General features: G+C 48.5%; 1 protein-coding gene across 17 annotated transcripts in view; it reads left to right on the top strand.

The window, feature by feature from the left end:
• RIMBP2 (RIMS binding protein 2) overlaps positions 1-27,327 on the top strand; it is a 185,531-nt gene that overhangs the window by 20,587 nt on the left and 137,617 nt on the right. For 15 of the 17 annotated variants that reach the window (XM_057491476.1, XM_036921823.2, XM_036921827.2 and 12 more), the window contains exons 1-2: positions 16,429-16,593; positions 21,386-21,526. The exons of 1 other annotated variant lie outside the window; for it this stretch is intronic. The gene's annotated coding sequence lies outside the window, so the exon portion shown is untranslated. Of the gene's footprint in view, positions 1-16,428; positions 16,594-21,385; positions 21,527-27,327 lie in introns of those variants that run through there. One more of the 17 variants, XM_036921824.2, reaches the window with a different exon arrangement.

Genomic DNA, 27,327 nt, shown 5'->3' on the forward strand with positions numbered 1-27,327 from the left:
TCTTTGGCATAGCACCATTTTGTGTGCACTTAGAGAAGGCCACCCCTTCATTCACTGAATCACTCGATCCTGAAACCAGCAGTTCTTCACTTGGTGACTTGCTTGCAGGGGCCATGTGGTAACCTCTGGAGAAGTTTCTGGTTGCCACAGTTGTGGGGTGGGGGAGGGTGTGGACTGCTTCTGGCTGATAGAGGCCAGGGGTGCTGCTGGCGTCCTGTGATACCCTCTGTAACAGATAACTGTCTGCTGCATGTCTCCGTGGTGCTGAGGTTCACTAGACGATCTTCACCGAGAGTATTTCTTTTTCTTTTTCATAGACTGTGTTTGAGGCATTGGGGATGGGTTGGTGCATAAGAGAGAGAATGTCCTTGTTCTATTCCATATGCATTGAGAATATATTCTGATATTTGATGGGACTTATATTCTTGTGGCGTGGAGGAAGACAGAGAGTCAATGAATTCATGTAACTTAGCTCACAACAAAGGAAACGAATCAGGGTAATGTGGCAGGAATGTCTGGAGGGGACAGTGTTACTTAGAGTAGTTGGGGAAGTCCTTTTTGGTGAAGAAATCTATCCGTTAGGAATTACATCATCTAAAAGTAAGAAAATGTGACTTTCCATGGCTCAAACAAATGAGGGTTTCATTGCTCACTTAGAAAGGCTGGAAGTAGGTGGCTGCTGATTCTGATTCAGGGCCAAGGTCTCTGTAATTCTCTTGGGTTTTTTCCCTCAGGGTCACAAAATAGCTGCTGTAGCTCCAGGCACCACACCTTTGCTCATGGTGGGAAAAATGGCACCAGCCCCATCTGGCTGTCCTATCAGAAAAGTGGAAGCTGTCATAAAAACTCCCTTAACAGAATTCTTCTTATAAGCTTGTGGGCAGGTATAAGTCACATGACAGCCATGGCTGCACTGGAGGCTGGGTGGGTTAGTATTTATCTTTTCCCAGCTTCTCTAGTGGAGGCAGGCATAGTGGAAGGCAGAGGTTGGGACTGGGGTAGGCCAGCCAGCTTTAGGGTGCTGGCCATCTCTGACATTGTAGCTGAGATCTTAATGATGAGCAGGAGCTGGCCATCTGACAACTGGGGCGGAGGTGCACCAGATAGTGGGGGCACAAGTGCAGAGGCCAGGTGACGATAGCCAGAAGAGAGATGAGTGCCAGTGCTGGGAGGAGGGCCCCTGTGGCCCAAGGACCTGCTGCTCCAAGCAGCTCAAGGGCTGCAGGGGCTTCCTGTGGCCGCTGTAACCAATACCACAGACGGCTGGCTGACTCCAGCAGTTCAGAGGCCAGAAGTCTGCAGCCTGCACCACTGGCCTGAAATCACGATTCTGGTAGGACGGGGCTGCCTCCACGGCCCTCGGGGAGACCATCCCTCACCAGTTTTAGCTTCTGGTGGCTGTGTCTCTGTGATGGCAGTCTTGTTGTGACTTGGACCCCTCCTCTTCTGTCGACCCTGTCCTCTCCTCTGTGTGTCTCATAAGGACAGCGCAGCAGATTTAGGGCTCACCTGCATCAGAATGATCTCATGTCAAGGTTAACTGGGTATCTGCAAAGACCTGTTTTACAAGTAGTACAACATTCACAGGTTCCGTGGGTGAGGGTGTAGATAGCATTCTGAGGGCCAGCTCCCCCTGACGACAGAGCCTAAGTATAGGTATCTGAAGAAAAGGCTTATTGCCTCTTGAATGGGTTGTAGTCAGTGTCTACACTGTCCCAAATGAATCCTGCTAAATGCTGAGAGGTTGTTCTGACTGTAAGGCACCAGGGACAGCCTGCTCATATGCCTGTCATGTCTTCCCCTGGGTCTCACCTGTGTGTGTCTGGCCATATATTCTAGTTTCTAACCTGCTGCTCCAGCATATCCTGCGGTGCACACCACATTTCTCACCTCTGAGCCCTGGCTTGGGCTGTCCCCACACAGAATGTTCTTCCTGCTTCTCTCATATCCTGCCCTTGAAGCCCTGCCAGTGTGGAATAGGCCCACTCTGTCTGGTTTCTCTGTGTGTGCTCTGAAGCCATGCCATGGGGGCCATGCCCCGGTCTGTGTCTGGGATGAGGAGGCTGTTGGTGTGCTCTGTTCATAAAGTGTTCTGTTCATAAAGCCTTTTGCCAGCACCTGGTTCATTGGCAGCTTTCAAATGTTGGCTAAATGAGTCCCCCCTACCTGCTCAAATGCGGACGTGTGACTGTGCGTAATGGTGACATGAATCCCTGGAGTCAGGCCACATTTCTACCACCTCTGGCCACCCCCAACCCCCTTCAGTCTCTGACCCAACCCTGTAATCACATGGTTTTTCCTACACAACCAGCCCCAATCCTGAAATCATGTAAGGTCCCACTGTGAGCCACCTATCAGCATAAATTCAGGGGTAGCCCTTGTGGTGCCACAAATAACAAGGGCATTCCTGCCACTCGGAAGTTCCAAGGATTTAGAGGCACACCCCCCTACCCCCCAGCTCCCCTGGAACTGGGCGAAGGTCAGATTCTTGGTGAGGATGCCAGAGCTTGGTGTTTACTGGCCTGTGCTGCCCCTCTGCATGCACTCCGCACCGGTTCCTCTTGCAACCCCTGCCGGTGCCCGACCAGCCTCAGAGCTGTGACTCGGGCCTCCCTTGCCCTGCCCCTGCACTGGGCTCTTGGCTTATGGTAATGACTTACTGTTCCCTCATGGGGCTAGGAGTCGGCTCCCAGGTGGCCTGGGGGGACCTCCCATCTTTTAGATTCCTGTACCTACCACCAACTCTGACCAGTTTCTCCATTCAACTCTTCAAATCACCCAATTTAAGTGAGCCCTCTGCTTCCAGCCAGGATCTAATGCAGTCTGTTAAGTGCTTCTTCTCCCCTGAAAGACAGGGACATTTTCCCCCTCCCTCCCCCCACTTCCTTCACTTGATAAATGTCATCGCATGATCCCTGTGCCAGCATCAGTGGGGGGTGCTGTGACCAGCTCTTTCAGGCAGAGCTCAGGGCTGATCCCCTTAGAGAGGATGTTGAGACTGGGATGGTTGATATGGTTGATATTCTGGGATCCTGGACCAAACCTGTGTCTTTCAAAAGCAGTCCTGCCTTTAAAAGTGATTGTTTTTGAACGTTGGGATAAAGTAGCAGCACAGTGCTTAGTGCCCTGTGGCTGGCCTGAGCCCCCAGAGAATAAAGGGCACACCTAGTTTCTAGCCTTTCCTTGCCAGAGGCTCTGAGTCTTGATAAAATAACCATTTGCTGTGTTTGCTTCTGCATTTGTCTTGAGGCCTTGAGTATCAGTTTAGAAGGAAGAGGGTTTTTGGGGGGTAACTTAATTTCCATAAATTTAAAGCTTACAGAGAAGCTGCATGAATACATGCTCTATACTCCTCCAAAGTCCCCTTGATGGCTTGCCTTTCATCCCGTTTACTTTATCCCTTCCTTTCTCTCATCCTGAACCATTTGAGAGTAAGTTGCAAACATGAGGCTCCCTTTACTAAGGGCTTCTGAAGAACCAGAAGGTTCTCTTCCACAAGCACAGTGAAGCGATGCAGCAATGCAGCCAGGACATTGCACACCGATACAAAGCCATGGTTTAATCGATCTGTGCCAGCATTCAAAACCGAATTTCGATTGTCACAGAAGGTCCTTGGGAGCTGTTTCCTTTTTATTCTTCCCTACCCCTCCCAGGATCCCAACCAGGACCAGAACCTAACCCCAGGACCTTCTCACGAACCCGGCACGTTTCATCTGTTCCTTGCTCAAGTGGCATCTTGTACTAAGACATACACTGAAACTGGTGGCTTCCAGTGTAGGAAAGAAGACAAAACCCATGGGGCTGTTTGTACCCCTGTTACCAACCCGAGGCTCCCAGCAATCTGCCTCCTGACAGGGCTTTTCCTTGACCATTGTCCCCTCCTCCCTGAAGGTCCCTCCCTTTTGATGCCAGAGCATCATGCACATCTCCTCCTGTGTCTCAGGCCTGCCTCATGTGTCCATCCAGCACTTGAAACGTCGCTAGTCTGAGTTGAAATGTGTAATTATAAAACACACACTGGTTTTCAAAGACGTAGAGAAAAAGAGCATCCATTAGCATTAAGGGTTTATATTGGTTACATATGTATTTTAGATATATTGAGTCAAATACAGCATACCATGACAATTAATTTTATTTATTTTTTTAGCCATTAGAAAATTTAACATTGCGTCTATGACTCGTGTGATATTCTTCATGGGCAGCACTGGCCTGGGCCACACCTGTGTCCTTTCCTCATGCCTTCCGTGATCCGGCACTGCCCTCAGTCTTTCCCACCAAGGTGGGTTTAAAAGGATTTATGGGGGCCCTGATGCTGGGATGTTGGGGCATTGGAGCAGAGGGTGGGGAGTAGGAACAGGATGGCTGGACCCGCCACAGAGCCGGGGCACACGCGGCTCTTCACGGGTGCTTGGTGGCCTCCGCCTGGTCTGTTTCCCTTGGAGCGTCTCGGGTTCCTTTAGGATCCAGGACAGAGCAGTGAGCGCTAAGTGAAACTTGGTTATTTTCTATGAAACAGCCCCAGCCTGGCTCCGGCGGGGACTCAGGGCCGTCATAAGCATCAGTGACCACTCCTGCTTATAAATACTTCAATAGAGCCTCAGTTTCACTACAGCCACGTCAGTAGTGAAGATAAAGCTTTTTGACTTTTGTCAGTTTACTCAGGGAAATGTGATTCTCCTAGTCTGTGTTGCCCCAAATGTTGTCATCTCCTTCCAACCATTTCATGGCTGAAATGGCTGCGTGTTCTCCAAATGCAGAATAGGGAAGATGCAAGAAGTCTCGAGGCTCTGGTAAATAAGCCCATGCAAATAATAAAATTCTCACTCCTGCCCCCAGAGCGTGGCGTGCTGTTTCAGAACCAGAGGCATCTGTTTAGTGCCTGGGAGCAGGCGGATGGTGGGCGTGGAATCTGTGGCAGCACGATTTGGGGAACCCTGGACAGCAGAGCCAAGGCCAATGGCTGGGCTGGTTCCACAAAGCCGCCCTCTCGAGCAGCCTGTCAGTGTGGTCTTTTTAAGTCCTGGAAGCCAAGTGCAGCAGTGGACAGAGGGAAGGAACAAGCAGGCACCTTGGGTCAGCATCACGTGGCATGAATTCTCTGCTCCTGGGTACATTCATGTTGGAACATGGTTTGGCTAATGTCCAGCCATTCATTTTCTGATCTTGAATATTCTCAGCATGGGAATATTTAAAGCAGGATAAAATAAATACCAAAAGGAAGATTTAAAAAGAAACACACTGGGGGGCTTCAAAGGAACATCAGAGACTGGACATCTCCTACGTCGGAAAGACAATTAAAGCTCTCGGTTTGAACAGGAGGAGCTCATGAGGGTAATGAACCTTATGTTTTCCCGCGCCGCCGTGCCAAACCTCCAGAGGTCTGTTCTTTTCTGTCCCCTGGGAGGAGTCGCATGTTGATGTCATTGACTTTTTTCAGACATCCCACAGCCAGCCTCATTTTGGGTGGAAGTTCTTCCTCTCTCCTAGCTGGGGCCTGATTTGGGTTGAGTGTCACATATGCTGCTTTAGAAGGGCTGGTTCTTTGCAAAGGCAAACAGAAAAGGTCTCAGTTCAGGGGCTTTCTCCAGATCCCACCCAGGGGAGGCTGGGATCTCCTCCCTGGTCGGCCACCAGCTATGTCCACTGGGGGATGGCCATGCAGGGCCTGCAGAGGACCATCCAGGTCTGCCCTTGGCCTTCTCTGCTTCCTCACAACATGGCCGTGATCAGTACCTCATCCCGTGTCACACACGGTTTTCTCACCTATAAAATGGGAATGATTATATTACCTGCTTAATGGGGGGTGGCACAGAGCTAATGACTTACCACACGTGCAGATGATCTCGCACTGTGGATGTCCACCTGGCATCTGGTGGGGCTCATTGGACACCCCAGTGGCCTCATGCCATCGTCCTGCAGCCTGCCTTGTACCTACTCCCATGGTGATGGCTGTAACACCCACCTTTCTCAGTGCCCACAACCTGCAGCCAGCCCGCCTGGCTGCCCCTCTTACCCCAGTCCCTGGCCTGTGCCATGTGGAAGCCCTGTTTCTCTGCAGAGTCAGATGGAAAGGGACCAACGCTGTGGCCGCACAGAGCTGGTGACCCCTCTGGAAAACATCCCTGAACAGCTTTTCTTCGGAGAGGAGGGAGCTCTGCTCACCTCCCGCAACGACTGCGTGTGCTGGAGCCGGAGCCGCCGGGCCTGTGCTCCACAGCCTTCTGGTGGCATTTACAAAGTAGGTTTGGCTTGTTTAAAAACAAGGCCGTGTAAATTTTATTCAAGAGAACACCGCTTGAAATCTCTTTGATATTTTCCTTCAAGGTCAGAGGCTCGTGTTTATTCCTGGCAATTACCTTCCAGAGCACAGGCCTAAAGTATAAATTATGGAAAGGACTGCTTGTTTTGGAGGGAAATCTCTCTCCCCGTCATGTGCCCCTGGCCTCAGAAAGCAGTGATCAGTTAAGGACACAACTCAAAACCTCCCCTGTTTACTGAGTTGGTGAAAAGGGGTCTTCAGACACTGGGTTAACTCTGGGCCTTCCTGGGCGAAGGGTGGAGGTGGAAGTTTGTAGTTGAGACGGGGGAAGGGCCCTTGGGCACCCAGGCCTGTGTGCTGCCCAAGGGGCTCGAAGCCCCATCATGCTCTTGGGAGGCCCCTGCTTAGCCCACAGTGAAGGAAGAGAGGCTCAGATGCTCACACTTAGCAGAGGCTGGGGCAGGAGGAAACAGCTCCGACGTGGGCTTGAAGGCAGTTCCATTTGCAGCCCAGATGGAGCTGCCCTGTCCTCACTGCAGGACGCTTACACGCGCCCCTAGGGGTTTAAGAATGGAATAGGCAGCTGGCAGTGGTGGGGGGGATGGCGCACTGCACGTGTGGGGCCCAGATACTACCCACCCAGGAGATGCCGAAACCCAAGGCTTCCCACCCCATGCTCGCCTGGGCTGTCCTCAGAGTTAGCGTATGCAGTGGCACACACTCTGCATTTCCTGGCCCCTCTCAGAGTTCCAGAATGCTTGCTTTCACTTACTCTCTGACCTGCAGCAAGGGACAACTTGGGGTTATCCTGAGCACAGGGCAGAAGGTACAGGGGATAGGTTTCTGCCCCTGCCCCCACGGGAGTCAGCAGTCCCCCAGCTCCAGGTCCTCCTCTGGGAAGCAGCCAGGCCTGGACTGGCCCTGTGGAGGTTATGGTCTTGGTGGAACTGCTGAGCAGGGTGGGATGATCCACTCTCCTGATTTTCCCGGGATGGAGGACTGTGCTGCCCAGGATGCAGCAGGAGGAACTGGCCACCCCAGGGTTGTCTGTTTTGGGGTGCCCTTCTCCACCCACACTACCTTCCCAAGGATGCAGGAGCCCACTGTCTCCCTAAGATGTTTTCTCCTGCAGCATGGAGTGGGTGGGAAGCTGCTCCTTGGCTAAGGAGCACACAGCCTGCAGCACAGGGTCTGGGTGAGCTGCAGAGAGGAGGGGAGGCGGTGGGGTCACTTCCAGGTCAAGATGATGAAGAAGTCCAATCCACCAGCTGGATGCTGGGGCCAAGAGGCCCTGGGGACAGGGAAGCCGCAGACAGAAGGCCTGGGTCTCTGGTCACCACACAGATGGGAGCTACCACTGGCTATCATCAGTCTAGGACCCCCTGCATCTGTCGGTCTAGGAAATAGACATATATGCATCAGACCCGCTCTTTGGTGCTCTTCTGACACAGAAGCCGGCTGATGCTAACGAGCATACTTAGTGTGCCCCTGTTCTTGCAGCCACACCCTGGTCCTCCGGTGTCCCCTTGGCTACCCTCTCTCCACTGAGCCCTAACACTGCTGAGGAGTTCGGGGCCCCAGGAAACCTGTCGCTGGTGCCTTCAAGCTGTGGGTTCCATGAGAGCCTGACCATGTGCACTGCTGTGCAATTAAAACCAAATGTGGTATTTATGCCCAGCACCACTTAACTCTTAGTGTAGCAAAAATGACCACGCATGCTCCATTTCTTTTTAAAATCGTAGTAATTTTAGGTTGCTTTTACTTGATTAGTAGAGTAACATACATTCACTGTAGAAAATTTTTAAGCATAGAAAATAATTTAGAGAAAATGTGAATCACTCACAAACACATCCCACCAACATCATCATGGGCAACGTGATGTTTATAGCTTGAATGTTGCTTTGATAGGATATTTAGAAAATGTAGACTGAACGTGTTTAGAGGGATATTAGGTAATTACGTTTTGTCTGCTTTTTGCTTGTCTATTTTCTTTTGTTAAACAGTGAAGATAGGATGTGTGTAATCCTAAGGGAGAGAGGAGTCAACTTGCCCATTCTTAGCCTTTATCATAGATGTGGAATTTCTGGGTCAAAAGATATGCGTGTTCTTGAGGCATTTAATAAATAGAGCCAGACTGCCTTGCAGAGACTTCATTTCCTGTCCTGTGAGCAGTGCACATGGGCTGTGTCCTCTTCTCTTGAAAGCCTTGAGGAGGTTTCTTTCATTTGTGATTGTTTATTACAGAAAAGTTAGGAAACAAAGATGTGGGAAAATTAAGGAAATACTGCTCAGGGACGTGTGCCTTAGGGGTAGCACAGGCTGGAATCCTGATGGTGCCCTTTGGCCTAGGGACGCAGGGTGCAAAGTGCATGTGTGCACACGCACGAGTCCCGTGAGAATCACCGAGGCTAAGGCTGCTCCCCCAGACCAGGAGGTGGGCAGTGTGTGTGTCTGGCACCCCAGATCTCCCCTGGGGCATCCTGCTGGGTGCCCAGCACTGCTGTGACCTGTCAGGAGAGCTGCTCCGAGGCCCCACGCCATGACTCTCAGTTTGAGTTGTTTGACTGTCCATAAGCCATCCAGCCTGGGAGCCCGTTTTTTTCCTCTTGTTCCTGAGTAGATAACCTTCAGGCTCTTTCCAACTGTAGCTCTGTACGGTTCTAAACAGCTTGCCCCCTTTCTTGACAACACCCCACTTTAAGCTCCAAGCTCAGAACATCCCCGTTATCTCCATGATCTGTGGCCATTTGATCATGATGTGTGTGTTTACGACATTTGGTTGGTGCCAGAGAAACATCTTTTAAAACGATACCTCAGAATGGGATGGGAACGCAAAGTCATGAAGGGCCATGGAAACACAGACTGACCCCGCCCTGTGTGACCACGCTCAGGGTTCATGCACTGAAGAGTGTGCGCGCAGCATGAAGGGTGGGTCACCCTGGTGTTGCGTTCTTTCTTTAAAAGCTTAGGAGTACAAAGCTATTAAATGATTTGGTAATTAGCTTTGATGAGTCCATTTAGTCAGTCAAGGAGGGCCAGAATGCAAAGGCTTGGTGTCAGATTTCTGTTGGTAGGGAATCTTCAAGAAAATGCACCTTGAAGTGGTTTAAATATTAAATGGTAGAGTCTAGACTCAAACAACTGGAAAGTCCAGAGATCAGGAAAACATCAGGCTTCCTCACGTGGCAGAAAGGGCAGGGAGCTGTGAGGTCTCTTTTATAAGGGCACTAATCCCAACGGGGGGCTCCACCCTCATGACCCGGTCACTCCCAAAGACCCCTCCCCCCACCACCTCCTAACACCATCGCGTGGGGGTGAAGTTTGGAGGGAAACACATTCAGTCCGTCATGTTGCATTAGACAGAGAGGGAGAGGGAGTGGTCTGCTCCTGGAGTGTAAAGTACGTGATATATGATTTCCAATTCTGATCTATTTTCTGTTTGGATAATCGAGGTAGGTTTTAGGAGAGTGGTATGCTGGCAAACTGGCTCTCTAGGAAAGAAAAACAGCCCTGATTTGCAGGCCCTGCCTAATTCCAGCTGTGGCTGATTTCAGGCCACCCCTGGTTAACAAGGGCTCATGGCACTCCTGATATGTGACAACTGGAGGTGGTGGGTGCCGGTTCCAGCCCATGGCTGGGGGATCTTTGTAACTTGCAGCTGGTTGTAACTGGTTAGCTTGTGCATGCTGGCAATCCAGTGGGTGACAACTCTGGGAAGTCAGTGGGATATGAATTAAGCCAGACCTAGAGGGTGCTTCCCCCAGGCCCCGGAGGAGCCTTTCTATGGTAGAGGGCTAGCTGAGGGTGCCCTGAAGTAATGTGACCCGCGGTCCTCCACACCTGAGTGCTCTGGGCCTGTCCTGTGGCCTTTCCAATGCCCTTGGCTGGCCCTGCTCATTCTGAAGTCGGCTGCAGTATGGTCCTCTGGTTTCGGCCTCTCTTCCATCACCCGTGCTCCACTGCATTGTTGGCTTGATGTGCGCGTGATGCTCACGCAAACAAATCTGCACTTGCTGTTAAGGTCCCTGAAATGGCAGTGCTTTTAATCAAACCCCCATGCATATAGATTCTTTCTAATGGTTAATCTTCCTAAACCGTATAATGAATAAAGCGCTGGTAGAGCCCGAATCGATTCGCAGCTGTCTTTAATGCAGCTTGCGTCTCAGGGCTGGGTCTCCCTGTGCTCGGAGCCAGGCTGCGAGCAGGTGCCCTGCAGTGGGGAGGCTGCAGGAGGTGCCCAAGCCTATTGATCTGAGTGGAGGTATGGGGTGCTGCCTCATCTTTGCTCTCTGCCCACCACAGAGCACATATTTGAGCAAATCTGAGGCCCGCGATATTTAGTCTGCCGCTCCCCATCCTTTCCTTTGTCTTAGAGGAGGAGGTGACGGACCCCCAGACCCCACAGCTGAGCTTTTCTGGCAGAGTGGGAGATCCTTGGCCAGCAGAGGCTGTTCGAAGAGAGCAGCTGTGGGCTCCAGCTCCTGCCTGGGGCTCACTCTGTCCATGCCTCCTCACTACAGTCTTTCCTCATAGGACACCTCCTCAGGGAGGCCCACCCTGACTGCACACCCACACTCATTTCTTCCACATTTTCTTATTCTGTTTTCTTCTCAGCACGTATCATGGACTAAACTGTCTGCTTTGCTCATTTGTTGTCCCCATCTCTCCCACTGGAGTGTGTGCTCCTTCGTGGCAGGGACCCTGTCCTCATCTCTCTGTTCACTGCTGCCGTCATGCAGTAGGTATTCAATACATGTGGATACAGGAGCGAGGAGGGGCAGTCCTTTGCCTCCGGGAAGTGTCATCTGGGGGGGCCTTCTTTTGTGCTGCATTTATGGGATTCCATTTTCTCATCTGTGAGAGGGGCTGCCCTTCATGGAGGTGATTTCTGTAGAAATGTTTCTTCTGCTCATGTGCTGGTTGGCCCGAAGCCTTCACATTCTGTTGCAATTGCTGCAGGACGGCACTGGTTCCTGCTGGGCCCATCTTTGGGCCACTGACTGACTGCGCCGCTCACCTCTTCCTGAGCTGCATCCTCTTCATGAGCAGTGGGAGGCGATGATGTGGCCTGTGTGACCATGGGGACCGCTTACCAAGGGGAGCGAAAGCACCACGAAGCCCGGGGCCAGGATCTGTTCCTGCGTTTTGCATGGTGGAGTGTTCAGGCAGGAGCAGCTCCATGCTCCCCTCAAACTTTGAGGTTGGCAGAGGGCAGCAGGTGGCCTTTATGGGGAGGAGCTTCATTTCCAGATCCCCTGCAGGTAGCTGTTAAGAATCATGGGGTTTAGAGAATTGGAGGTTTGAGGATGGGTCTAGGCCAAGACTCTCAAACTCGAAAGCAGAGGTCAGGGGAGGGACAATACTTTGCATAGCCAGGCAGTTTTGGTGGCGGGATGCTGACTGCCCACCAACCCCTCACTCCCGGTGGGAGGCAGTGTGGTGTGCCAGTTCAGACAGACGGCCTGGTTCCAGTCCTGGGGCATGCTGCCCACTGCGATCTTGGACAAGCACCTTAGTGTCCCATCCAAGAGATGGATTTGATAATAAGACTTGGTTCATAAGGTTGCTGCCGTCAGGATTAAATGATTTAACACAGATAAAATACGCTGAATGGGATCTGGCCCTTAGGGAGGATAAATAGTGTTAGCTGATGTTGGTTGTTAAATACCGAAGTTGTTCCTCCTACGGGGATAGTCTGACTTCTTCCCTGTTGTGGGTGCTCTTTGTGCCGAGCTGGATACAGAGCATCTTCTCCTTTGCAATCAGGCTTTCTTTCTTTTTTTCTTTTTTATTGCAGTGAGAAGACTTAACACAAGATCTAGCGTGATAACACATTCTTTTTTTTATTAAGGTATCATTGATATACACTCTTATGAATGTTTCACAAGAAAAACAATGTGGTTATTACATTCATCCTTATTATTGAGTTCCCCCCATACTCCATTGCAGTCACTGTCCATCAGTGTAGTAAGATGCCACAGAGTCCCTACTTGTCTTCTCTGAGCTACACTGTCTTCCCTGTGACCCCCCACACACCATGTGCACTAATCATGATACCCCACAATCCCCTTCTCCCTCCCCCACTCCTCTCCTTTGGTAACCACTAGTCCCTTCTTGGAGTCTCTGAGTCTGCTGCTATTTTGTTCCTTCAGTTTTGCTTCATTGTTATACTCCACAAATGAGGGAAATCATTTGGTACTTGTCTTTCTCTACCTGACTTATTTCACTGAGCATAATACCCTCTAGCTCCATCCATGTTGTTGCAAATGATAGGATTTGTTTATTTCTTATGGCTGAATAGTATTCCATTGGTAACACATTCTTAAGTGCATAACAGGTATTGACACGTCCAGCAGAGTCTAGAGTAGACTCACCATGCATGTCTGAAATGGAATGGAATCTGGAACAAGTGCAAACATGGTCAGTGATCTTTGACCAGGGGGCTACAGTCTCTTCCATGGGTGTTGCTGGAGCCTGGGACAGCCCGTGCACAGACAGGGCACCAAATTCAACTCAAAGTGGATCAAAGATTTACATCTCCATAAGACATGGAGCTGTAAACCCCTGGAGGAAAAAGGGAAGCTCCAGTTTTGGTAGTGGTTTCTTGGAGATGACCCCTCTTGGCCTTCATGTCCCCACACGCTGTCCTGGGCCCTTTGTGCCAGTGCAAAGACTTCCAGGCACTGAGGGCAAGAGACTGTGGTGTGATGGTTAGATGTGGCCATGACTCTGGGCTCTGTTATTCATGAGTCGTGTGGCCTCGGGTTCCCATCTATCTGCACAGTGTGGGTGGGACAATGGTGTAGACATGACGGGCAGCACCAAGGCATGACCTGAAGTGCACTTGGCACCACGAACATGGCTGCTGCTGCTGACGCCATCGCACGGTTGGAGGGCCTTTCAGTGCTGCCAGCTCAGCGCCCCTGGCCATACCCGCTGCTCCTGTTTCTGGGGAGGTCTCAGCCACCAAGTGCCGGGGGACAGAGGCAACTCCTCTACACCCACTACTCCAAACCAACATATTCCCAGTTTGGTTTTCTGTTCCACAGTCCGGTTCATCCCCAGCCACTCATGAGGGCCTCTCAGCCCCTGAGGCTGATTAGAAGAGAGTCGAGGGCCACAATTATGATGCGGAAGAAAGGAGAGGCCACTGGAGTCATGGACCAAACACGTGGCTGCGAGTGCGGGCTTAACGTCACCTAAGCCCCTGCCACGGAATCCTGCTGCACCACTCGGAGGCCCCTCCTGGGGTGTGGCCAAGGGGTGCAATCTGGGCCACTTGGTTAACTTTCCCTCTCTGAAATGACAGGTGGAATAGGAAGTGGACTATTGGACCCTATTGTAATCTTGTAATCACAATGTTGCACCTTTACGTGGCTCAGAACAAGCCACTGCACCGGATTCCTCAGGCCATGTTACAGTCGGTTAAAAGAAGTTTCTCTCTGTGTTCACAGATGGACATGGCTCCCAGTCCTGGGGTGCTGCTATGCTTTTATTTAGCCTTAATAAGGGCTATGGCTCCTCTATCTTTGCTTTTTCTATTCCCATTAGTTTTTTAGTGTTAAAGTTTAAAATTTACTATTTCCAAAGACCCATGTGATAGTGTGAGGTATTTGTCATATATCAGAAAAGAATGTGTTTTCCTTTTGTAAACACTGGCAAGTCAGGAGTAATTTCCCTTTGCGCCTTGGTCTATACTGACCATGGGTGACAGGCTGCTTGTTATGGGGCAGTGGTGCAACCTTGTGGCCATGAGTTCAAGTTCCAGGCATCTTTGGAGCATTCAGTGAGACACTATGTAGTATGCTTAGAGCAGTGCTTAGTCTATGATGCTCAAAATGTTAGTTGCTGTTATTAACACTAATAATTAATAATAAGCTTTAAAACAGAAAGTCAGATTCCTGAAATAATTTTAGTTTGGAAGGTAACACCACACTCTGAACTTCAGTTTGAAAATAAAGAAGAAATTGAGCTGAAGGAAAGCTCATCAATGATAGAAGGTTTTCCACACCACCCTTCCATGGCTTTTAGTAAAAGCAAAATTAATTTTCATGTAAGATGATTAAGCCAGTGAAATTGCTCTCAGGCAGTGAACGTGTTTATTGAATGCAAGGTGATGCTTCTCAGCCCTGAGCTCAGGTACACACTGTCCTTGGAGGTGGCCTCTTCCCTTGCTCTCAGTCTTTTCCTTTGGGTAATAATAGTAGTTCCAGATGGCAGGTTCCTTCCCATCTTCCTTCGTGGCTGAAGTGGTTATGAACCAGAGGAACAGTGAGAAGTGCAGTGTGTGGGTTGATGAGCCCTGAGTGCCCTGTGCAGCCTGCAGACACGGTGTGAGCCTGAAGGTAGAGTTAATAATTCAAACCAACAAGCACCAAGGACAGCGGCGGTGAGGCCCCGCCTGGAGCAGGAGGGCCGGCTTGCCAGGGCTCCCTTGCCCAAGGTAATTGATGAAGCGATCCTGGTGTCTTCAGCATTCTGGAGAGTGCGGCAGCCTGGCTGCTTTTCCTGGGGGAGGTTTGCAACTTGGCTTTCAACTTTCACTTATAATGCTCTGTCATTCATGGTAAAGTGGAAACACAAGACGTATTTTATTTTTATCCAACAAAAAGTTGGGGAGCACTTTCTGGGTGCCAGGCATCCAGGTCAGGGAGCGCAGGTCCCCAACATCTTTCCCTGGGGGTGTGCACCCTCCTAGAACTGGTCCTGGGGAGCCCAGTGCAGTGAACAGGAAGCAATCCGCTGGCCCTGTACTGTGTAGATGCTGGGTACACCAAAGAACAGCAATGAAAGGAGTGAGGGTCCTTTTTAGATCTGTTTTTAAAAATGTAATAGACTTTTAAAAAGATCAGTTTTAGGTTAACGGGAAAGAAACCCCAAGTACCTAGGTTCCCGAGCAGTCTAATCCCTCCTGCAGAGTCTCCCTGTTGCTGACAGCTGGCATTGGGGTGGTGCGGGGACCTTCCAGCTGGTAGTGCAGGGAAGGCTGATGATCCACCTTTGGTCCCAGGCCCCCTTACCTGTGGCCCAACGCCCCTGGTCTAATGGAGTTATTCCCACTCTAGCCTCCGAGTAGGGTTCACACTGTACCACTTTCCCTTTGGTGGGACTGCTTCTTGAACCCACCAATTTTGTAACTGACTACATCAAAATACAACAGTATCCCCAGTGCAATATGCTATTTTTTTCCACACGTTTAGTGAGCATTTATTAATGCCTCCAAGGCACAGTGTGGACACTGGCGGATAAGGATTTGCTCTCGGAGACCTTTCCACCTGATGGAGCAACTGATGATAAACATTCAAGTGAGGTGGTGGGGCTGGACGCACTGTGCTCTGGCCTGGGTGTCAGGGCACAGCCTCCGTGCAGAGGTGATGGCTGAGCCGAGAGCTGCGGACAGGCAGGGCACAGGGAGTGGACATTTAAAGATGCAGTAAAACATTTCTGTGCAGAAACCCAGTGGCTATGCAGTATGGAATGTTTTCTCTGTGCCATTATGAATGCTTTCCTCTCTTCTATTTCCTGTTTCCTATACTAGGAGGCCCAAGCAGTAGCAGGCATGAGAGTTAAGAGATCGCCCCCAATGGTCACGTTCTCTGGGAACCATAGTGCTGACTGTTTCCCAACCCGGTTCTCCGCTGCACATGTCAGGCCCACTCTTTGGGTTCTGGGACTTCTTAATTCATGCCATTGTCCTGGATGCTGAGACCCCACAGTTACTGAGGTAATGCAGGTAAAGCTTTCAACCCTTGGTAAAGATAAGCTCTTTTTCCTCTGGCCCCTTGGCCCCTTAGGTTTTTCTTGCTGATTCCTGAGCCATGCTATCTTCTCTCTCTCTGAATGTACACACTTTGAGAACAGGGAGCAGCTCCTGCAATCCTGGTTCTTCTCTCAAGGATATGATCCCCATATGCAGTTCCGTCTGTCTTGTATCTTCCAGAGAATGTATCTGGGGTGGGGAGATTCAGACGGGAAGACAGCGACAGAGGACAAGAAGGTAGTGTCCTAGAACGTTACTCATTGTCAAAACACGAGTTGCACCAGTGGCTCTGAAAGCTGTGTTCTCTTTATCTGCATGACTCATTATGACAGATATGCCACGTGCCGAGCAGTTCCCATTTGGAGATTGAATTACCATCCTATTCAGCTGACACAGAGCAGTTCCTGGCTGGGCCAGGCAGCCATGAATAAGTTAATAGTCTTCCGGCTTGATGTGGAGCACAAACATCAAAGGGCTGGGAAAGGCTGGCACCCCAGGGGACAGGACGCAATTGCTGCCTGGGTGGCCCGCACTAGTCAGCCTGCTTCTCTAGAGCGCCAACCCCCTGCATCTTGTAAGTACCCTCTTTGGGGTCAGGGGCGAGTCTGATGGGTTGACGAGGGCCTAGACACTGGGTCAGGATGTGCCCAGCTCGGGAATGAGGAGCACCCTGGTGGATGAGGGATGAGCAGGGATGGAGTTCGTGATAAGCCCTGGTTCCAAAGCCTCTGTTCTTGATTGTGGCTCAGTGACTGCTGCTGCCCTATGGGCATTTGCTTCCAGATTTGTCCACAGGCCAGGATCAAGTTAGGAAGGGTTTTCTGGGCTAAGGTTCAGTCACTGGGTGGGCCGCAAGCACTGCTTCACTCAGGACGAAGCGCAGCAGAGTTGAACATGAGGCTGGGCTGGAGGCTCCACGACCTGTCCTCCCCACCTTCTCCCCACCAGAAACTTCTGTTCCTCTTGAAACTGAGGTTGGTTTTGTTCGTTTAAGCATTCCATTATTAGTGTTAGAAACAGCACATACTCAAAGCTACCATGTCTCCAGTGGGAATTTTTACCCGTTGAAGTTGATTTTGGGGCAGCCTTTTCCACTTTGTTAAGCTCAGCTAGCAAGAGCAGGTTTTACATCGTGAAGGCTTTAGACAATGAACACCATTGTGGCATTTTTATTTCATGTAAGTCCAACACGAGTTGAAGTAATATATGTGAAATGCCAGGAAGCCCACGATGGTTGTTAAGGCCAGTGGATTCTTTTTTTTGTCTTTTCTGTGTAGGTAAATAGATGGGTGAAGTGACTTGAGTCTATTCCAAACATTAAATGGTGAGAACAGGATCCTCCCTCATGCAGTCAAATTCATTTTGTGCTCTGTGGTGAACATGTTTACGGGGCAGAGCTGGTGGGCAGTGCTTTACATGGCGTTTGATGGCAGCAGGGAAGTGTGCATCCATAAATCGTTGCTATTCTTTCTCTACCTGCCCAAATGGCTCTTAATTATGGCTGCATATGAAGTGGAGTTGTGCTCTATATTCAGTTTCTTTTCTGAGTCATTAGAGTTGGTTATGCACAGCCCCTCAAAGGCATTATCTTGCTGGACCACTTCTGAATTAATAATAATCATACTTCACATGTAACCATATGGAGTAGTTTTCCATGCTTTATAATCATTAACAAGCTCACCAGTCAGCTTGGTGAGAGGGAGACACATCAGAGCTGCTTTGCCCCTCTCATGAGTGGGCGGGGAGGAGGGCAGAGGGCAAAGTTTGAAGGTGGTTGAAGAGGAACAGTCCTTGAGCCCAGAAAGATGAACGAAAAAGAGGTGAATTTACTTATTCTAGGCAAGAGCTCTGACGTTTGCTAACTGCATCAAGAGTCTGGGAATTATTGTCCTACCTAAAATGATTTTCTCTTTTATAGAATCAGGAAATATTTGCATAGCTTGCAAGTTATCATGGTTTCCTGTATTTGGATTTTTTTTTATGTTATCCTGAACTGCTTCTCTGAGAGAAAATGATTCCTTAGAGGGACAAAACAGGTTGTAGGCTGGTGGCCCTGAGTTCTTGGGTAATTTGCATTAAAAGGAGGTAGTGGTTCTGGGAGGCCTTGCTGAGCCCTGAGCTTGATTCGCTTTCCTTTGGCCACCGGCCTGGGTGTGGAGACCTACCCGCACCTCTCCTTGCCCATTGCAGCCATTCCCACTATGCTCATAGCAGGTGGGCCAGTGGAGTTACATCAGATGATTTTAGAAGGTATATAGACTTTTTAAAAGAAAGATGTTATTTGACAGCTGTTTGTTTCATGTAATTTAGAGAAAAGGTAAGCATATCAAATGAGTTAATCTAATAGTGTAAGATTCCCTTTGAAACAAGATTCATATGTAAAGACTTCAGTGGGCTCCCAATGTAGACATATGCACACCTGCCTTTGAGTTCTAACTGTATTTTTAAGTTTAAAGTGCACATAATTAATAAGTCAGTATTACCTAAAGGTGCATAATAAAGCCAGCCATTTCTTGCCTTGGCTTCTTTCTGCTGTGCATCCCTCTAACCCATATTTAACATTTCTAGTGGTTTCTTCTTGAAATTACCTCAATAATTCTCAACAATATACCCCCATTGCTATTTTTGACTTAACCATTTTCATAAGTCACAAGTAGCGCCTCTTGTTATGGTAGATAAGTGGTTCTCAAGCAGGGGCGATTTTGTTCCCCAGGGCTTGTGTCTGGAGAGAGTTTTTGTTTGTCACAACTACTGGCATCTGGCTGCTACGGCAGAAATGCTGGTGTCTGTAATGCTGACGTGCGGAAGTCCTGGGGTAGCTGAAGATCTAGTGCTTTAAACCCATCCCAACCTACACATATACTCAAATTACCACTTTAGTTAAGTCAATAATGAGTGTTTGCATTGTTATTACATATATATTGCTAACTGTAGTAGCAGTGATTCTGATTACATTTCTCTCCTTGTATAGCTTTTACTTTTCCTGGAATTATTAATTGCCTTATTTTCAGTTGTGCCCTTTGCAATCCACATGCTGAAAATTCTTTCCCAGTCCTTTAACAGGTCAAAAACTTTTCTGGAGTCTCCCTTTTCACAACATACTTTACTTGTAAAACCCGCTGTCTTCTTGCTCCAAGTGGATTGCTCTACATTTGAGGCTTTTCCTGTCACCTTGAAGTTTCTCTGTCACTGTTTACTAGGATATACTATTTCTTAGATTCTGTGGCTTTCTCTTTTAGTTTTTTCCCCCACTTATTTTACATATTCTTCAGTCATTTCCTAAAAAAGAATAATGTTGGAGGTAAATGAGTTTTTACGTATATGGCAAAGTCTCTTCTTTGCTCTCCCACTTGATCACCTGCTTGTTTGGGTATAGAATCTAAACTGGAAATAATACTCAATCAATATTGAAGGTGTTCTGCTGGCCTCCAGGATTGCTTCTGAGAAGTCTGATGCTCTAACCCACTTTTCTTCCTTTTAAAAATCCCATCCCTTTAAAAAAAATCTTCATACTGGGAGCATTTAGGGACTTATCTTTCCCATTCGTCTTGTCAAATCTCATGATGCTCTTTGGTGTGGGTCTTTTTCCATCCACTTTGCAGAGCATGGATGAGATCCTTTAATCTAGAAAATTTTCTTGAATCTTCCTGACAATTTCCTTCTCCACATTTTCTCTTTCTGGAAATCTTATTAATAAAAGTTGCACCTCTTGGATTGATCTTTAAAACCTTTTCTTTTTCCTTTATGTTTTATGTCACTTTGAGAGATTTCCTGCACTTTACCTTCCACCTATGCCACTTAAATTGTTTCATTTTCGTAGCTACTTTCGCATCAGCAAGATTTGTTCTTTATGGATGCTTTATAGCACCTTGTTCTCTTTCTGTTTGTAAGGTTTCTTTTGGTTGCCTGGGTCATCTCTCTTTCTTCTGGCGTTTATCTTTATGTTCTTTGAGGTTTTTTAATGTAGTGAGTAATCCTTGCTGCAATGAGTTTGGAGCAAGGTCTGGACAGCTTGGTGGAAGCCAGTGGGCCTTGTTGTGAAGGGCCCACTCCATGTGATTGCAGGGAGCAGAACATTTTGTGGTAGAAGCTCCTAATACCACTCTCTGGGGGGCTCTGTGTTTGGTTTACTGTCTGCTGATGTGGTATTTCCAGTCTCCTGCCTAGTTTGAAGGGGGTGGGGGGAAATGCCTGACTCCCTCCTTTATTCATGTGGGGCTGGAGCAGGGTCTCCATAGGCAGACTCCGTTAATTTGTTTCCAATTTGGTGCATCCCTGATGTGAGCTCCACCTGCTGCCTCTGCCATTAACTCCAGGAAATAAACCTCCAATCTCCTGTCTAGACATCTTCCCTGCACATCTCCTTTGCCCATCTTTCTAAATCTTATTAAAGTCTAGCTTGAATTAAAGTTATACATGAATGTTCCGGCTTATCCTGTCAGACCGTGGGTCCTGAAAGGACTTGATCTTATTAATCTTTGAGTCTAACAACTGCCATGAACTTTGTAGGTACTCAGAAAAAGTTTGCTGTATTGAAATAAATTGAATTTTAGTCATACAGACTGTTTTCCGGTTCTGATTTCCAGGCTGAAGCAGACGTACTCTTTATTCTTCCACCGGCCCATGCTGCTTACCTTGAATGCTGGACACTTAACAAGCTTTTTGGATGAAACCTAAGATAATTCAAATTGTCATTTTATTCTGTAATTCTAAGTTTAAAAACATTTTCTTAACAAAAAAGGAGAGAAGCAAAAAGAACTTCTGATATGTTGATTGTTAATGACAACTTGAAGATCTTCTGAAATATGGGAATTTCTGTTGGTGGCAAGATGGGAATTCTCCATGGGTTTGTAACATGCAGCATCCTTGTTGACTTTCATACTGATTTTTATTGATTAAGTTGACCTATTTTAACACTTCTCGTGACATACTGGACATCAGTCATGTTTACATACTTACAGATATGTACGGAGCAAGTGCGGATGTTGACTTGTAGCCTCCATTCTGTGCCAGTGGTATGTCGTACTTATGCAAAGAGGGGTAATTGGCACAATTTCTTTTGGCATATTCAGGAAATTGGAATTTAATGCAAAGAGTCATGAAAGCTTTGTGTCAGGATGTGCACATATTTTTGCATTGGTCTACCCTGGGAAATTTGGTTGAAGGGAAAGAAAACTGTCAGGCTCTGAAGACCATGCTCTAAGTGTCTGCTTTTGTCAGTCAGCCCTTAGGGCTGTGGACTGGATGATGAGAGCATGTCTCCTGACTTTCCCTGTGTCTTAGGCATAGAAGAAGGTGAATGAGGCAGAAAAACTACCTTACAAGCTGTTCTTTTGTGACAGAAGATCATATGCTTCTTCCTACAGTTTAGAAATGACCCATCATACCTGAAAACCATGGGTTCAGAAGATACATTGATCAGACCCACCCTTTGAAAGACCTGCTCAGGAATTTCCCACTTTGTGTCCTGAGACCAGGGACCCAGGCGCCCAGAGCAGAGCTTGGTGGTAAGTTGTCCTCTCTTCTTTCTGAGGCCCCGTCACCTGGCCAGTCAGGGGCTCTCTCCATCTCTTCATTGTTTAATGGTCTGCTTGAGACATGCTCACCCATGCCAGCTGTACGTCAGGTGGTTGGGTTGGGCAGGATGGTAACAAAGCAAACTTCCGTAGTCACCAGGCGAGGGCAGGGCAAAGGCCCTGAGACAAGAAAGAGCTTGATGGGTGAAATGTGGTTGCCTAGACACAGATGGGGAGAGGTGAATATGGGTGGTTCATTGGAGACCTTATAGGTCATGTTAGGATATTGATTTTAAATCTCAAGAGAATGGCCAGCCAGTAGTGACAGATTTCAGGTGAGAGTGATATGATCAAATTTGCCTCCTACACAGATCACACCGAATTCAAGTGTGGTAGCAAAGACTGGAGGCCACCACATGGTCCAGATGGGCAGCAGTGGTGGCCTGGACCATGGTGTTAGTGGAAGTGAAGGGCATTGGAGAGAATCTAGATGTGCGGTCACGTGGTGTGAGAAGGGGTAGGAAGGGGTGATCAGCATGACTTCAGACTTTTGGCAAGGACCACATAGCTGGCGGGATGGGGGGTGTCATTGCCTGAGACAGAAAGATTGAAGGAGAATCAGATATGTAGGGAAGATTCAGATTCAGTTTTACACTGAAACTCTGTTTTGAGGTTGAGTTATACCTAAGCACAGGGGAAATCAACAGTTAGATGCCCAGGTCCATAGACAGGAGAGAAATCTGGGCTGGCTTGCTCATTCTTTTTTTTTTTTAACGAAATGTTGGTTTGAGGGTTCCTCTGCAGAAGCGTGATCTGCAACCAAAACAGTGATTCACTCCACATGGCCGTGAGACGATTTTAGGTGGTAAAAGAAGTAGCTGATTCTTTCTGCCAAAAGTTGTCACGTGGCAAGTGGCTGGCCAGGCGCTGGTCACTATGGTTGTTAGGCAAAAATTTTGAGCATGAAGCAGATGGTGAACCAGCTGAACCTTTGGTGCCCCTGCCTGGTGTGGCATTGGGGACTGCTCCTGATAGAACAAAATGGGCTTGGATCTCACATTCCAGTGAACATGATGGTGGTCACCGTGGTGGTGGAGGACATGGCGGTCACGGTGGTGGTGGCGGTGGAAACTGATGATCATGGTGGCTTGGTGACAGTGGTGGTAGGAATGGACCCAGCCAGCATGTGCTCAGTAGACTTAAATTCACACCTAATTCTCTGGTTTCTATTTTATGTTCATTTTCCCTGGAGGGAGGCAGAAAGGGGCCTTATGTGAAACTCAGCTGTTTTGGATGTAGGATATGCACTTGGTGACCATTTTTCTCCCATCACTAGAGAGCCAAAAAAGATCATCATTTAATTAGTAAAGACAGGGTCCTTGGAGGTGGGGGGATGCCTGGAAAATATTCCAAAACACTGTCTTTCATTGTTATCAAAGAAGTATCAGTTTCTTTAAGGGATATCATTCATAACAAGAGACATATATCTGCACGCCCGCAACAGGCAGACTGTGTCCTTAGGAACACTTTCAAAAGGGGCATGTCTCGGCTGAGTGCTGCGGATTATGATTTTTGTGTGCTTTTCTCAAGTTCGTTTATTCTATATGGCCTGGAGACTGAGAAGTTACTCTATTCTCTTGGGGTACAGGCAGTTTATTCCAAGAGCTTATTCATTTTAATATTTTTCATTTTGGTCGTCGTGGGGTTGAAAGGTGCAGAGAGGAGTGATGTGCATGTGTGCGGATCTTTCCTATATTTGGAATGGGCTGATCTGTTTTTTTTTGATAGATTGTTGGCTGCCTGGAATTGCAGATGCATCATTAAGTTATTGCATTTAAATTTAGCTCTGTTCTCACTTTGGAAGGGAATGGAATGTCTGAATTACTTCACCACGAGGGGAAAGCAATTAGCACATGGCTCTCATGACTTATCAAAATAGGTCTAGCCAATGAGTCTCAGAGGGGCTGCACGTTTGACTCGGGGTGGGGAGGCTCCCTGAGAATCCTTCCAGACGGAGGGAGGTAAAATTGCATCAAATACACCTTGATGTCCAGTAAGGTTTACACTCTCCGAGGGCAACATTTTATGTGCAAATCTGTAATGATCTTTATTCTCAATACAATGTGCCCATTCCTTCAAATGGGCCAGGCATGGTATTCTCCACATACACGTGTACGTGTGTGCGTACATACACGGTCTAATAGCCTAACCTGGTACGTGTAGGTGCTCAGTAAATATTTGTTGAAACCAGGAATCACAGGGAGAAAATGGGCTCATGCCATCTGTTCTTTATTCTCCCTGAGGTGAGTGGCGTTGTCCTGCCTCCTGGGTTGGCAGATAAGACTGTTTGCTCAATGCTGTGAGCCCTTGGAGCAGAGATTATGTCCAAGCCGTAAGTAGGGTCAGAGAGAGGGGGATTTTAGCTTCTCTGCCTCTGAAGGGAATTTTGTCAGGACAGTGTCAGGACAGGCCTGACAGGCTGTGACTCAGCCTGGTGAAGGCATTGCCTAAATCCATTGACCAACCCAGGATTGCCAGAGTGTTCTACAGGTAACAAAATAGACAAAAGCAATCAACAAAACCCAGATGCAATCATGTTTACTAGAAAAACATAGAATTATGTATCAGAAAGCATTATAACTATGACATTAACCAATGGTTTCATGGTGGCAGTATAAAGTTTCCCTTTTCAGTATCTTTATCTCCATGAAACATGTATGCCCATTTAAGGAAAAAGTTAACAATTGGCACACAGATGACAAACTCGAGGTGTCCGGGGCAAGCCAGCCACTGACAGCCTCAGGGTGCATCTCCGTGAGCCCAGTGGCTCCTGAGCTCCAGAACCAAACCCGCAGGATGAGCCGACAGCTCCGCCCCACGGTTCCCGACCCAGTTCTTGGGGGGCCTTGAGACTGGCTGCCTCACATAATGTTGTTTGTGGGGCGACATCTATTTAAAACAGCTCTTAACTTTGTTATTCTTTGTGTAATATTAAAGCAATTATGTATTTTATTCCATTTTGTTGCCATTTATTTTTTTAAGTGGACAAGTCAAACTGGAAGGGCTCTGTTGATGCTGATGTCTTAGTGCCAGTTACAGTCGGACGGTCGTTAGCACGTGTGGTGCTGGTGCGTGCTGTGCACCGTGGGGCTGGGTGCACTGACCACCCTGTTTGCCTGCAAGGGTGACAGAAAGCCAGAGCTGGTGCAGCTGTGCCCACAGCGGCTTCCGACACTGCGGTGCAAGCCGCATCTCAGCGGCACATGTGCGTCCTGAGACTGTACATTTCACTCTGGTCCCTTGGAAAACCCAGACGCTGGGATGCTGGGATGTCGGGGACTTGTTCCTCTTTTCCTGCAGAATTCATATATATATTTATTAAACATTTTTTCCTAGTTTCCCTCCAGAATGCTTATTCGTGCGCAGAATTCATATATATATTTATTAAACATTTTTTCCTAGTTTCCCTCCAGAATGCTTATTCGTGTGCAGAATTCATATATATATTTATTAAACATTTTTTCCTAGTTTCCCTCCAGAATGCTTATTCGTGTGCCATATGCTTAGGCGACCTGTGTGCCCTGTCCACCCTCTCTCCCCAGATAACCAGGGGCAGACACATACATGCCCACAGCGAGGCCATTTTGGGTTTTGATGGTTTATTAAAAATGGGAATTTTATATATATATATATATATAAAAATATAAATGTGCTTCTGTAACTTGTTTTACTCACTGGTAAGTGTGTCATGAACATTTTTTATGTCTCTCTCTGAGTATCAAGTTCATCATATTGAATTGCTTTATGGTAGTCCAATGCATGGGTACACTACAATTAAAAATTTTTTCCCCAGATTTGTTGAGATATCATGGCATATAACCTTGTGCTATACCACAGTTTTATTCAATCATTGTATTAAAAGACACTCAAATAGTTTCTTTTTTTTGCTTCTAGGGCTGTAATAAATATCCTATGCATATACTCTTGTAAATTTTATTTTATGGGCCACTTCTAGGAATTCCTAGGTTGAAATACATGTGTATATTCTTTTAAATCATGCCCCTGACAGATCGTTCTCTGAACGGACCCTAGGACTCAGCCTTCCTACCAGCTGCCTGCAGAGGGTCCTGCTCCTCGTGTGCGGTGAGCCCTGGGCGTCTCTCTCACGCCCTGGAAAGCAGCTGTGCGGAGCGGTGTGCGGTTGGGCTGTGCATGGAGCCCTGCATTGCTCCCTTCCTTAAGGGGCCTGTGGCTGCCGCCTTGTCCAGGCCTGCTGGTAGGCTGGCCCTTGGCAGGCATCTGGGGTCTTGGATTTGGTGATGGTCCCCACCATTTCATAAGTGTGAAGTGGGGCTCACTTGTCCAGACTCTGGTTATGTGGAACAACTGCTCTCCTTCCGGGAGCCTGGGATTTTGGAGGTGCCAGGCAGAGGGTGCCTATGGGACCTGCCCCAGGAGGTACCTGGGGTGCTGAGTCTGTACTTGTCATGCTGCAGGAATTAAGTTTGTCTCGCGTGCCTGCCCTGGAGGGGCTCTGGAAGCTTGACCCTGTCCTCCTCGGGCTTTGCCCCTGTGCCTTCTCCCTTTCTGTAATAAATCAGACATGAACACGACTATATGCAGTGGTCTGTGGTCCCTGCCAACAACTCTTTGCACCCCAGGACAGTCCTGGGGACCCCCCCCCCCCCCGTAAGGCTGCTTTTCATTCATCAAGAAGTCAGGTCAAACCATTTCTGGATTGGGGATTTGTACGTAGCAGAGCTGCTGGCACACTGTGACTGTCCCTTTCCTGTGGAAGGTGAGGCTGATGGAGCCAGCAGGTGATGGCCAGTCCTCAGATCTGGGCAGAGCACAGGTCATCCTGAGCAGGTGCTCTACTGGAGGCCTCTTCTGTGGCGCAGGGATATGACTGTGTGCTGTGCCAGCTACACAGTATGGCATGCCCTGGCACCCACTGCCAGTCCATCTCTGGAAGACTCAGTGTGCATCTGGATTGCTGCAGTTCCCCTGGCTTCTTCTGGGCAGGGACACATGGCTCTCTGACGTCTCCACAGGATGGCTTCTTAGAGGATGTGCTGGGTCTGTCTCAGGCATCACAAGGGCAGCCAGTCACAGCTGTCCCCAAGCCCCTACTTCAAGGAGCCTCCCTCCCATTGGGAGTCATCCCTGCATGACAGATGTCTTCAACCAGAGCTTTTAGGGAGCTCCTTAACAGGCAGTGGGTGGACTTGCATTCTGTGTCCTGCTTGCTGAAGTGAGCTTTTTAAAAAGTGCAATTGACAGCATTTCAAGCAAGAGTACAAGACTTTCTACCATGTGTGCCAGTGCTGGGATAGAGCCCTTGGGAGGGAGCAATCCGATTTCAGCCACAGCCTGCAGTGCCTGGCTCCCCTCCCAGACATACTTGCCCAGTAAGAATCTAGGCTAGGGGGCCTCTTCATCCATGCCCCAGTGGGACCTGCCACACCAAGTGGTGTCTTTGACCCTGCAGTGCTGAAACTTCCTCAAACACCTAGAGACACCAGTGTAGCCAGGAGACTGCTTGCAAATGGCTTGGTGGGTTGACTGCGTGGTCTAGGTGGGGCTGGTAACAGGGAATGGTGTATAAATGGTGCCCACAGCTGTGTGGCATTGTTTCTGCCAACAACCATCCTCTCCTAGGAGCACCCTGGCCCTGCTACCGGCCACTGCTTCCCCTGCCATGTGTAGTTTTGTTCAATTATTAGTGTAGGTACTTTGCCCATTCACTGAAGACCCTAGAGCTTTCTGGGGGCTCCTTCTGCCAATTGGGG

This window comes from Manis pentadactyla, chromosome 14 (assembly GCF_030020395.1).
Source record: "Manis pentadactyla isolate mManPen7 chromosome 14, mManPen7.hap1, whole genome shotgun sequence".
In the NCBI taxonomy this organism is placed as follows: domain Eukaryota; kingdom Metazoa; phylum Chordata; class Mammalia; order Pholidota; family Manidae; genus Manis; species Manis pentadactyla.